This window comes from Cinclus cinclus, chromosome 19, assembly GCF_963662255.1.
Source record: "Cinclus cinclus chromosome 19, bCinCin1.1, whole genome shotgun sequence".
NCBI classification, from domain to species: Eukaryota; Metazoa; Chordata; class Aves; order Passeriformes; family Cinclidae; genus Cinclus; species Cinclus cinclus.
In genome coordinates, this window is record NC_085064.1 from 10,797,735 (window position 1) to 10,811,611 (window position 13,877).

Here is a 13,877-nt window from a genome sequence, read left to right on the forward strand (position 1 = left end):
TTCAGGCAATCATGCTTTGGCCTGATCCTATAATAATTACAAATGTGACAATGAAACAGCATGAAATTCCATGTGATAAACCAGTAGTAGTTTATGTGTTCGTGATTTCCCTGTGGAATTGCAGCCCCGTTGTGAGTGTTTGCTCCTGTTCTGTGACTCCTCTCAGGTTGAATTCTGCAGCCATTAGAGATTTCTGAAAATCCATCTGAAGGGCCAGCATGAGCTCTGAGTGGTAACAGGTCAGGCTGATGATCTCAGGGGTCTGAGGGCTCAGGCACTCTTTGGACACATCAGCAAAGCAACAGAACTGTTGGGTTCTTCCATACAGCTCAAGGGGCTGGACATGATGATCCTTGTGGGTCTCTTCCACTCAGGAGATTCCATGATTCTCACATCGGGATGTGCTTTGGTGTGTGTGGGGAAGGGGTCTCTGTTGATGATGGAATGTGGGATGAAGCTCCCAAGTCTCCCACTCTGGAGACAGGAGGCTCAGGATATCTCTGGGAAGTGCATATGTGGTGCCTGGTAAGCCCTGAGAGCACAGAGCTGCATGCTGCACTGGGGCAGAGGGTTGTCTTGCTTTCCAAAGGATTCCGAAATCTGTATTTCCTGCTTGTTGCCAACTGGTGTATTTTTCACAGCTGTGTAATTATCAGTCAAGTGGTGCTGAAACTTGCCTGTTATCAGCCTGACTTGGTGCTATCAGAGATCCCTGTCTCTGGCATCACTTGAAAGTGATGGGAATCTGTACCTGTGCATCTGCAGGAAGCTGAAATAACAACCTGTGCAGGCTGGTGGCTGCTGCTGGCAGGGAAAGGAGGGAATAAATGAAGTATCTTTGAGGAAGTTTTGGTTTTCATTGCAAAAACTAACATTGTTCAGGACTTAATTGGTTTTGAAAGGCTGGGCTTTACAGGAGAGAATGGCTCAAAGTTCACTCATAGTTTCATAGAATCCCAGACTGATTTGGGGTGGGAGGGACCTTAAAGCTCATCCAGTTCCACCCCCCTCCATGGCAGGGACACCTCCCACTGTCCCAGGCTGCTCCAAGCCCCAGTGTCCAACCTGGCCTTGGGCACTGCCAGGGATCCAGGGGCAGCCACAGCTGCTCTGGGCAACAGCTTCACAGAAGGTTAGAGCTTCACCTGTGGCCTGTGGCTTCACCTGTGGATGTTTGGTCAAAAAAATTTGTTAGGCTCCTTGTGGAGCTGAGGAGCCATGATATTTGTGTTGTGTGTCCCATCCCTGTATTCAGCTGAGGCTCACATAGAGTTTGTATCTCCCAAGCTTTGCCTGGTCAGGCATTATTAAGGACAGGAGAAAGAGGATGACACACAGTGTGACCTCTGGTCACCTGAAGGAATCAGAACCAAAACTCCCAAAAGACTCCACAATGGCAAATTCTCAGTCAGAATTACTGGATCATTTTGTGATACTTTTTTCAATCTGAAGTTCAAAAAGGTTGGAAGTCTTCATGGGATTTTTTCAGTTTCAGATTTTTTCAAATTCTTTGCTGCAGCCGTAAAAAAAGACAAATTATATTGATATGACTAGCTCTATTGATTATATAGGTTAAGATATCAGGAATTATAGAGACACCAGGAACTCTGGTGAAGGTGGGACTGTCCTTGCTTGGAGCTTGCCATTGCTGGCCAGTGGCATTTTAGGACTGGGATTTTCTTTTGTTCACCCTGGGCACTGCAAGTACAGATTTTTCCTGTTCCTGCTCTGTGGTATGAATCCCAGGTGTGATCCTGACTGCTCCTATAAATGGCAGAAACTCAGGAGTTAATTGTGGGACCAATAAAACCTGTTTCTAGCCCTGCAGCAAACTGGTTTTGCCCCCTCCACCTGCCAGTGCCCGGTGGTTGTGCCAGTGTCCAGGCAGGGATGTCAGAGGAGGCAGGAGGGGAAGGAGAGGGCTCCAAACCTCTTCACACCCTAAGAAGGCTGCCCTGATCCCCACTGGCTGCTGCAGGCCTGGTCAGCCCTTGCAGCACCTTCTCCAAGAGGAGATGCCTGGAGGGCAGAAGGAGGGGAAGAGACTCTCTGTGCTCAGTGCCAGCTGCTTGCTCTTCATTCCCTTCCTAAGGGATCCTGGGCTGCTGGAATACAGGGAGTGCCAGCAAGAGGGGAAGGTGTGGAGGATATTGATGGTAGATAGACAGGGGAAAAAGAGGCGGGGCATGAGGCTCCTGTCTGCTTTCTGTGTGCCCTTTTGCTGCCGTTTTTGCAAGCTATGTGTTTGTCCTGGCCTCAGCAGCTGCACAAAGAAGGTCCAGTTGGGCAGAGCAAGCCCAGACCAGCTGGTCCGGGGCTCTGATCAGATGTGTTCAGGGTGGTCCTGCCAGTGCCTGCAGGCCAGCAGCAAGAGGGGCTGTGGAGGCCAGATGTTTCCCTGGACATTTTGTAGGACAAAATCACTAAAAAGCATGGAAGGAGTTTCTCCATTGAAGGAGTTTTTCCATGCCAGGCTTTAAAAAAGTAAACACACATGGAACTGTGATATCAATGAGAAGCTGGGGAGGGGAGTGACTCTGGTGGCAGGTGTCACCTCTGGCAGGGTTTAGGTGTCAGACTGTGTCTGAGACACTTGCAGGAGGTTGGCAGCCTGACAAGGGCCCTGCTGAGGGACACTTCTGTCTCAGGGGGCAGCTGGAGCACCAGGACATCTCAAATAGCACCAGACACCTGTGTTTTGATGACCTGAAATGTCACAGTTTGACAGAGGACCTGGGTGTAGGGTGGTTCTGTTGCCCTGCTCTCAGTGCTATCTTCTCACCAGTGCTTTTGGGGTCTTATACCTAGGCCCTTCTAGACTCAGCAGGGCTGCTCAGTGCCAGATCAGTTTAAAATGTTCTCTCAAGCATACCAAGAAGTTATACCAAGAAATCTCCGTGTGTTTGTTTGGCCTTTCCTGTGATGAAACTCCTTCTCCTGTGAAGCAGATCTGGGTGGCACTGCCCAGCACTGCAGCTCTTGTTGGGGACAGTGACTGGAAGCAGCACTGGGCAGGGTTCAAACACGTCGGTTTATTTGGATTTGTCAGTGTTAAAAACACTGTGAGGTGTCCAGGACAGAGAATGGGTTTCACTTTTATTGACCTTAAGCCAAGGGGCTTTTTGCTGCTACATCCCAAACTGTTCTGTGCTAGTGTTTGCACAGGGAACTTAACTTCTCAAAACTGAACATCTGAAGTCTTTCCAAATCTGGTGCTCAGAAAAGCACTGCTGTTTAGGAAGATGTTATTTGTTCTGTGGGTGCTCCTGGGGAGCAGGGGCCTCTTGTTCAGGATGAGAGTTAACAGCCTCAAGATGCACCAGAGAATGTCTAGATTGGATATTAGAAAAAAAAAATCATGGATAAGGCTGTAAAGCACTGGAATGGACTGCCCAGGGTAGTAATGGGGTCACCATCCCTGGAAGTGTTCAAAAAATGTGTGGATATGGCACCTGGGGACGTGGCTTAGAGGTGAACATGGTTGGTATTGGGTTGATGGTTGGACTTGATGATCTCTGAGGGCTTCTTCTACCTTAATCATTGAACAATTCTCTGATTCTGCATTGGTTGGGGCCACGCTGACCTTGGTGTGTGGTTTGAGAGGAGTGTGGAAGGATGCACCTCCCAGAAAAGTGCCCTCATTTTCCTCAGGCCCCTGTCCTGCAGCACCTCAGTCTCTACTGGGCTTATGAGGATGCAGAGGTGGGCCCTGGGGGCAGCTGCTTCCCTTGTTCTGCACAGGGAGAGCCTGCAGCTGATCTCTGTCCTCCTCCAGCTGGGACAGTGAGATAGCTTATTTATTTTAAAATCTCTGACCATGAAAATCAAGCACTGTGCCAGCTCCTTCTCTGGGTGAGCAGGGGTCAGATGCTGGTAATTCCTAGGAAATGCAGAACTCCAGTTCCACAACAGTTAAAGGGTCGTTATGTTGCTTACAGACAATATTCTGAAATCTGCCCGTCTTTCTATGCAATACATTGGAAAAACTTTGACAATTCCTGGTACATAATATGTGTAAATTGCCTTACACTGCAGAAAGGAGCTGATGTAATCTTACTTATTTGACCAATTAATTTCTAAATGGCAGTGGCTGATGCCAAGATTCTTTCTGTACAGAGCCATTTTGACACAGCTACCTCTGGAATAAAATGTAAAAGCTGTTACACTCAAGGAGGGAATTTTTAAAGGGATTTTAAAGGGCAGAATGCCATTTATTTTTTCAAAGGGTTTTTTTTGTGTCTGGAACACCTGGCCAAGACTCCTGCTCTGGGGAGTCTTGAATAAGGACAAGTAGTCAAAAAGACCACTTTGCAAATACCTACATCCACTGTTCTTCCTTGGAACCCTTGAATTTAGGGAAAATTTTCAATTGTTTTGAGTCCAGCAACCTCTCTGCAGTATAAGGAACTGAATATCCATAGGGAATGAAGCAGTGTGTGCTGTACAGATGGGAATGATGCTCTGGAGGTGATGAATAAGTGACATGTCTCTCAGTATAAGGCTGCATACAAAATCATATTTCCCTCTGGTTGGAGTGAAGTGTTTATTCAGGGGTGGGATGGATTTTATCACTCAAATGTCAATCCCAGACTGGCTCTTTTCCTGGAAGGTGGAAACCCAAACGAGTTGAACCAGCCGTGTGGAGTCCCCTGTCAGTACTTATGGACTTCTGTAGCAGGAAATTAAACCACTGGATGATTGTTTTGTTCCTTCTGGCCTTAGAAGTCTCAGGGAGGAATGATCAGCTGAAATAAATGTTCATGGTCCTACCAGTGGTACTGCACGTGGGTGCTTGTGCCAAGATGCTGAGCCACTGGAGCCCAGCAGCTCCCAGTGTGTGTGTGAATATGCAGGAGCTGCTCCTGGTCTGGTTTTGCCTGCAGTCTTCCAGTTCAACCATCTGCAAAAGAATTGCATTTATCTTTCCACAGCTTTAAGCAGCTCCCTAACAGTGGCCATTGCAGAAAAGAGGTTTGATTTTTCTTTCTTTTTTCCCCTTTACAGAACAGCTGGTGTTTATACCTGGACTAGTGAAATGTTTAAGGTCTGCTGTCTCTCTTGGGAAGTCGGGACTGGGGGAATTACTTTGTTTCAGGTCAGAACTGGCAGCCTTTCTTCCCCCAGTGTCTACTTGTAGGTCCCATTTCTCCTTCTATTCCTCTCCCTGTGTTTTGTCCCCTGTTCAGGGACTGGCAGGAGCTCAGTGCTTTGACACTCATTCTGCTTTTTTCCCTTTGCTATTTTCTTTGGATTCACTATTCTTGTTGGAGGTTTCAGGGGAGAGCACACATTCACACCATGATTTAAAGGAAATATTAAACCATGGACAAACTGAAGTTTGTAGTGGGAGGAAAAGTGGGAGGCAAAGTATCAATCTCCTTCCATTTTTCAGTTCAGTTTGTCAGTGGAGTCATATATTGTTTAGAAGCTGAAATAACACCAGTTACTGGAAAGCAAAAGGATTAATGTTGGAGCTGTTACAGAGGACAGGCACATCTGTAACCATCTCAGGAACGACATTCTGTAATTCTAGGAGCTGGCCTTGATGATCCTTGTGGTTCCCGTCCAGCTCAGGATATTCTGATTCTGTGACTGTGATTCGGTTCTGCAGCTGCGTTCTGCTCTTGGGAGAGGGCAGGCAAATGTGCACCTGTACTAATGAAGTTTGCACTGCTTGGCTAAAAGAAGTGGGAACTTTGCATTGAACAAACCCCCAGCTGCTGTGGGAGAAGCACATGGGAAAAGCCAAACATGCAGTGTGTTCTGTGCCTCCCCAGCTAAGAAAAGTCTGTCAAAGGATGACGTGTACACTTAAATGTAAATACTTCTGACTACTTCCTGCATGGCTTAGGCTGTGTTAATTCTCTATAGTACCTGGAGAGCTGGTGTGTCTACTGTAATTGTCATAGTTTTATTTATAACAAATCTAGACATTGCTAGATAAATAAATTGTGGTTAAGACAAAGATGTTGATGAATTCTGGTGTAATATTACAGTAGGTACAAAGAAGCCAAGACAAACTGCTATCATTTGCTGTCCAATATACCAAATTGTGAAAAACGTCCAAAATAATTCTAAAAGTCAGCCAGAAATTTCTCTGGTGATGTAAGATGTATTTGTTCAATAACTTTAGAAAATCAGCCCCCATTTACTGAAGTTGGGATCTATGGGGCCAAGCTGGCGATTGACAGAGCTGGGTGTCTAATTCTGCTTCAGGGAGGGCCTGGCAAGGGATCCTTGGAAAGCTCAGGGCTCAGTCTTAAAGTTGATGGCCAAATAGTCTTAATGTGCAAATGAATTAAGTACTGGAGAGTGAAGAGAGGAAACTGGAGAGAACACACTTGGGAGGAAAAATCTCCTTTAAATTGTTTTGGTGTGTTAGAGATGCATTCTGACCTTAGCCCCCTGCCACCAGCCAGGGCCAGCATGCTGCTAAGCACTCTAATTACATTTCTGTCACTGGCAAGCATTCACTCAGCAGCACAGCTTCATCAGAAGGAGATTTGGTATGGTATAAAGAAGTGCTAATTGGCTTATGGCTGTAGGTTGAGAGGTCAGGGTTAGATTAAGGAATTAAGAGCATCAGTGAGCTGTTCAACTTCACTGGGGTGTGCTGGGGGAGGTTTAGTTCTGCCAAGTGGGAAAAGCATCCTAGAAGTAAGAAACTATACAGGAGTGATGATCATGCAAAACCTTATAGGAATGTGTGGAACATACCAGGTCCTTAAAATCAACATCAAGAGTGGTGTCCAGGATGCTTGATAGTGACTGCAAACTGCAGCAAGTACAGGGTAAAAGTCACAGACTCCCAGACTGGTTTGAGTTGGAAGGGACTTCAAAGTCATCTTGTTCCAACCCCCTTGCCATGGGCAGGGACACATTCCACTGTCCCAGGCTGCTCCAAGCCCTGTCCAGCCTGGCCTTGGGCAAATCCAGGGATCCAGGGACAGCCACAGCTTCTGTGGGCACCCTGTGCCAGGGCCTCACCTCCCTCACAGGGAAGAATTTCTCCCTAATAGCTAAGAAAAATCTCCCTTCTGTCAGTTTAAATCTCCCTTCTGAACAGTTTAAAACTGTTCCCCCTCACCCTGCCACTGCCTCTGTATAAAGTCACTGTCTTTTCTATAAGCTCCCTCCAGGTACCAAAGGGCCACAGGGTCTACCCAGAGCCTTTTCCCAGCTGAACAACCCCAGCTCCTGTTTGTATCCCACAGAGTGAAAATGAGGACAGGCTCAGTTCAAAGTGGCAAATCCTCCTGTTCCTTTTGCTCCAGGACCAAAGGAACCCTGGTCAAGAGCCCTGACACTGACCTGTGCAGCCAAATAGGGAAAGGGTGGAAGATGGGACATGGAGCTTGCCTGCTTCCCAGGGTAGCACAGAAGGAGAGGACAGATTCATTGATAAAAACCAAAGCAAACAACAGGACTCTGCATGTACTGTTTGCAGGTGGGAGCCAGTTCTTACCTACAGCTCCATGGCAGCAGCCCCACGATGGCCTGGCCCCACAGGAGCTGCTGTGAGTTGGGGCTGTGCAGGTGTGTGGCTCCATTTGCCCAGTGTCACTACTTTTTCAGCCTTCACACACACACAGATCCTCTCTGCCCTTCTTACCCAGCCAGCAGTAAAACGATCCAGCCATTCAATAATCATCCCAAATTATTTAAACCCTCTGTAATTGATCAGCCTCTGTCTGAGTGCTCACTGATAGATATTGGTTTCTAAACCCTGTGCAAATCAGCTGCCTTGAACACAGAGAATCAGGCTGCTGGCAATTGATAGTTTGGCTGTATTGCACTTTTAGGCAAGTTTAGTTCCCCAGTTCCCTGCCAAGAAGAGAACCACATAAACAGAGGATTCTTTAGAAACAAAAAAAAAGTTCCTCTTGACAGAGAAGTCATGTAAATGGGAAGAAACAGGAAACTAATCTTGCCTTGTTCGCTCTGAAAGAATGCATATCTCTGAGGAATGTTGTAATTATGGATTTAGGAAATCAGTCCAATTTGCCAGGGTGTGAATTTCAGAGTTCATTCAGTCAACCCTCTCAAGCATTTCTCCTTCAGAACAAAAACCACCAGGAGCTGAAGTGTACCAAAAGAGATTAAAGGAGAGAAAAATCAACTGCCAAGCTTTGCTTTTGGGAAAGATGTTGCACAGATACTGATTATTGCTTTGGCTCTGAACCAGGGAGGTTTGGGCCTGGCAAAACAGAAATCAGTGGTAACCCATGTTTGTCCCGTGGGCATCTCTTTTCCATACACTAATGATGGGAAGAGTTTATGCTCCTGAGCAAGTATTTCCATTGTCAGGGTTTTTGCTTATTTACTTTGAAGGCTTTCCTAAATAGAAAAGAGGAGACTTTTTTCCTAAATGGAGTATATGGATTCTCATGATGTATGTGACTGGGTATGGTAACACCTACTGGAGTTACTAGTGGGTTAATCACACACTGGTTTAGCTCATTAGGGTTAATTCCAGGGCTCCAAACCAACCAAGAAGGCGTTGGAGTGACCTTGGCTCAGGCACATCCCAACAAGCAGATGAGGTGTCACCCTGTGAGTTCAGGTCCCAGCAGAAGCACAGAGGCAGTAGTTTCACTCCTTCACACACCTGCAGCTCTGGCAGCCCTATGGTGACATGGAGCTGCAGGGCACTGTCCCTGTCCCTACAGTGGGCCGGGCTCTGGCAGCACATGGAATTCCTCACTCTGTGGAATTACTACAGACAGATCCCATAGCACAAGACGATGTCACACTCTGCTGCTAAGTGGAATTTGGAACGCTCAGATTGGATAGGCACCCTTCAGGCAGCCCCAGAGCTTAGCAGAAAGCTGCATTTTCTTTGTGCAAATCTCTGTACTCCAGGATACAAACCAGAGGAGAGTTCTGGGATGGTGACTTCTGTAGAACATTTATGGAACTGCCTGGATTGTAAAAGCTTTTTGAGGCTGGAAAACCCAGAGGAATTATGTTTGATCACAGAAGGCCCAGGCTCAGTGAGGCTCAGGAGCAGCACAGGTCACCCATTATCACTTGATGGGAGCCTCCACTTTCTTAAACTGGAGAGCAGGATTTGCCATTGGCCCCATGACACTTTGTTCGGGGGTGTGTGTGTGTCTCTGTGTGTGTGTGTGTGTGTGTGTGTGTGTGTGTGTGTGTGTGTGTGTGTATGACAGGATGACCAAAGGCAGGGAGATAAATGCTACTTGAGAATACACTGGGAAGATAAGGATTGCCAGTTTGTCTTCAATGCACTGTGTCATTGGGCTTAGACAAAGCATTTACTGTGATAAGTGGCACACTACTCTTCTCTGAAAGGGTTTGGCCAATTTCCCCAACCTCATTCATCTTCAGTCTTGCCAAGTGCTGGAGTGCTCCCAGAAAATATCTCCAGCCTGCCATCGTGGGACTGAGGTGTGAGAAATCTGGAAGCATATCAAAAACTGTGGCTTATGTATTCAGACCAAGTCCTTGGTCCTTTGCTGATCCCTGAGATGAATAATATTTAACAGCTCTGGGGTTAGGGTTAGGTTGGAATTCAGAAGGTGCTTCTGCAGTGGTTGTGAGAAAAGGATTTTGGGAGGAAGCACAGACCCTCAGGATAGACGTCACACAGAAGAGAAGGAAAAATAAAAATCTGAAATAGCAGATAGACAACTTCAAACAAGTTATTTTAATGAGGTTAGTCAGACACTACAGCTCAATGCAGAGCTACACCTGTGCCATTCCCTGACCAGCTGAGTGGAGGGGAGAACAAGTACTGCAGGTGGATTGTGATTTTGCGTATCAGCATACCTGGAGTTGTGGGGTGTAATCAAGGAAAATGAGTTCATTGTGGGTTAAAATCAGAGGTTGTGATCTGGGCAAGTCCCCACAGTATCAGGCTATGCTAACACTGCTGAACAAGATCAGGAATTGATCAGTGGCCCCAAAGACAAGTGGCACTGCTGATTGGTCCCAGCACAGCCCCAGGCTGCCTTCCTCTGGGGATCTGTCTGAAGTCTGCAATGACAGGAGCAATGGGACAAGATCCCTTCACTTAAACCTGTACAGCAGCAATGGCCAATTGGGCAGTAAGCTGATTTTCTAGGACAGCATTTTCAGTCAAGTTGGGGAGTGGGATCCAGCGTCAGGATGAGCTTTGATATCTCACAAATGTACCATGGTGCCCTCTTTATCAAGAAGCCTGTCCTGAAGTGTCTGGGGGATTCTGTGCTGGATGGTTCCTTGGGCACATGGGAGCAATATCCTTGTTAAGTACTGGACCTTCCCTCTTAAACCTGTTAAATATCTACTGAGGAGTTTTTGGTTGGAGATCAGGGAAAGGTTCTTCCCTCAGCCAAAGGGTGCTGGGCACTGCCCAGGCTCCCCAGGGAATGGTCCCGGCCCCGAGGCTGCCAGAGCTCCAGGAGCATTTGGACAGTGCTGCTAGGGATGGACAGGGGGGGATTGCTGGGGGGTCTGGGCAGGGCCAGGACTTGGACTCTCTGGTTCTTGTAGGTCCCCCCCAGCTCAGAACATTCCATGGTTCTTCATTTCTGTTTGGGTTTGTGCTTTGTCCAGCCAAGCAACATTGCTATCCACTACTGAAGCTACTGAAGTGAAATCTGGGAATGATCATGCCAGATTCACTTCAGTGAAATATCTTGTTTGGAGCCTTTCATTTCTGTGGAGGGAAGTGTCCGTGCCCTGTGCCATGGAGCTGCATCTGTTCCGTGGCTCTGTGAGGTGCATGAAGGCCCATGGAGGATGTCCAACCATGTGCTGAAGGAAATGTCTCAACCTCTTGTTCGGTGTGTTTTGAAAATACTCTGTCTCCAGATCTGCCTCTGAAAGTTGCATTGGTTCTTTGCTCTGTACCTGCTCACATCTGTGGCAGCCGGAGTCGATTTTGGAGACATGATGACCTCATCTGTTGAAAATGAATTACTTCCCTCAGGGGCTGCCTGACAAAAATTTGGAAGGAATCCCAGGGCAGGAAATGTATTTGGATCTCTGTGTAGTATTGTTGAGCATGATCAGGACCATCCTGTATTCTGGGTAAATGAGATCTTGGGTGTTCTTTGCCCGGGAGGTGCTTGGGACTTGAAAGCAGCAGTTGCTGCAAGAAGCTGTCTGTGTGGAGAGGAGCCTGAGGAATGCAGGGCACAGTTAATCACACAATCAGAGCCTCATTTCAGTTTGAAATTAGCTCTTCTCTGAGAGGTCATCTCTGCACTCCTGCTCAGAGCAGGGCCAGCTTTGTGGGACAAGATGTAGCTATGCCCTGCATGGTTCCACTGCCCCTCTGGGCCTGTTGAAGTACTTAGCCACTCTCCCCGTCCCACTTTTTTACTTTTTGGCCTGGCTAGAATTTCTGGGAGGATCTGACTCCATCTTGTCTGTGGTTCCCCCTGATAAAACTGAAGAGGGGATTATATTCCCCTACATCCAGCCAGGCCTTCCCTATGTTGAACAAGCCCTGCTCCCTCAGTCCCTCCATGTGCTCCAACCCAGTGACCATCTCCTGGAATCCCAGCATGGTTTGGGTTGGAAGGGGCCTTTAAAGCCCCCGTGGGGGTGAGTTTTACCAGAGAAGCTGTGTGATGTGACTCTTCTGGCTGCCATTTGGCCATGGTTGTTGAGGCACACAGAAACATGGAGCACATGCATCCTGTCACACAATATTGTTCACCTGCTCACCACAAACCAGCAGCTTCCTCCAGATTTCCCAGAGCAATCAGCTCCCTGTGAGGAGCCCCAGTACGGAGGCAAGTTGACTTTAGGAGTTGCCTTTGCCTTGATCCCTGCCAGCGATACCCTAAGTTAGACTCCTCTGAATTACCTTTTGGAAAAGGCACTGGGGACCCGGGAAGCTGAGTGTCCCGATTCACAATGCAGGAGCCAGGTAGTGTGAACATGCCCCAGGGAGCCGCAGTGCCCAAGCTTTGTGAAGGAGGATCAAGCCCACTTCCCCGGCATCGATGTGGTAAGGGGCTCGGAGTGTGGCTCCGGCACTGACGCACTGATCGCCATCTGAGAGCCGGGCTGCTGGGCTCTCCATGGAGCCTCTTTTGTTCTTCTCCAGTTCATCAGTCAGGGCGTCCGAGTGCCCAGTGCCTGTGAGCTAGAGAGCATCCCAAGTGAGGAGAAAGCAGCGTGTTCTCCAGCTGTTCTCAGGCTGTTCTCCAGCTGTTTTCAGGGTGTTCTCAGGCTGTTCTCCAGCTGTTCTCAGGGTGTTCTCAGGCTGTTCTCCAGGTGTTCTCAGGCTGTTCTCAGGGTGTTCCCAGGTGTTCTCAGGCTGTTCTCAGGCTTTTGTGTGGGTGGTGGCAGTGGCCGAGTGACTGCTGCTTTCACAGAAAACCTTGCTCGGGACGGATTGGAGGAAAAGTTGGCCTCTTCTATCCAAGGGAGAGGATTTTTCCCCCTCCACTCTTCCCCTGTGTGACCCCACCTGGAGCACAGTGTTCAGCTCTGGGGTTGTCAGCACCACTAAGGCTTTGACCTGTTTGAGAGTCCAGAGGAGTACATAGAGATGGTCTAGGGCCTGGCTGGTAGAGCTGGGGGTGTCCAGTCCGAAGAAGAGAAGCTCCAGGGAGACCTTATTGTGACCAGTTGAGACTTTAAGGGGGTTTACGGGAAAGAGGGAAAGGATCTTTACATGGGCAGGCAGTGACGGGACAAGGGGAAATGGCCTTAAGCTGAAGGAGGGCAGGGTTAGATTAGACATTAGGAAGGAATCCTTCCCTTGGAGGGCGAGCAGGCCCCTGGCACAGGGTGCCCAGAGCAGCTGTGGCTGCCCCTGGATCCCTGGAAGTGTCCAAGGCCAGGTTGGACATCGGGGCTTGGAGCAGCCTGGGACAGTGGGAGGTGTCCCTGCCCATGGCAGGGGTTGGCACTGGATGGGCTTTTATGTCCCTTCCAACCCAAACCAGTCTGGGATTGCAGGATCTCTGTAGATTCTCCAGAAGGCAGGATCCCCCTCCCCTTAGGGAACAGGCTGTGGCCCTGGTCTAAGCTGGCTCTGAGCGTCCCAGCTCCACCCTTATGTTTCAAGGAGTTGCTTTCAGTGACACCTGATTATGACACTACAGCATCTCCCCATGCAGCACAAATGATGGAAACTTTGATACATAAACCTCGAGCACAAATACACTAAAGCTGCAGTGACACCACAGTACCATGTTCAGGGAATGTTAAAGCACAGGTGTCTGTACCTGCCACACCACAGGGAATTCAGCAGTGCTGTCAGTACCCTCCACTGCTGACAGGGGGTTTGTGCTTTTCAAGTTTGGGTTTCTTTTTCCCCTTTTAAAATTGCTGACTCTAAAATATTCTCCTTGACATTTTCTCTACACTAGCAGGAGGGGTTTTTGTTGATTCTGGAAGCACTTGAAAACAGGGGAAATTTGCCAAGACATTCAAAAGTTAAATTAAAATCTGACTCTGCAAATAGCCAGTGTCAGTGGTGTGAATAACGTCCCTCTTTGGGAAAAGATGCTGAGGCAAAGGGCAGAACTGACTGGGACTGAAATGTAGCCTAACACATACAGATGAAATTGATCTAGGGTTCAATAGGGTGATTTCCAAGGGAGCTACTGGATATTTGGTTTTAAAATTATTGGTACCAATGGAGAAATGGTTGATGGGTTAAGGTATGGACATTGCTGAGCTTGCCCTGCATGGTTGGTGTGAGCTTTGTGAAGCCTTGGTGGTGAGAACAGGATTTACAGGTAGGAAATCTGCAGCCATCACTGTGGAAAGCTTTAATCGTGGGTTATTGTTGGTGTCAGGGGTTTCTGTGTGCTCATATGAATTAAAGAATGTATGATATGTCTAGAATTCCAAGAGGGATGTAAACAAGCCTCATGCTCTCTAGAATCTTCTCCTGCTTGGAGATG

At 47.9% G+C, this 13,877-nt stretch overlaps 1 protein-coding gene across 1 annotated transcript in view; it reads left to right on the top strand.

The window, feature by feature from the left end:
• The window catches only part of EXD3 (exonuclease 3'-5' domain containing 3), a 244,574-nt gene that overhangs the window by 93,744 nt on the left and 136,953 nt on the right, over nt 1–13,877 (top strand). The gene's annotated exons all lie outside the window — the stretch shown is intronic.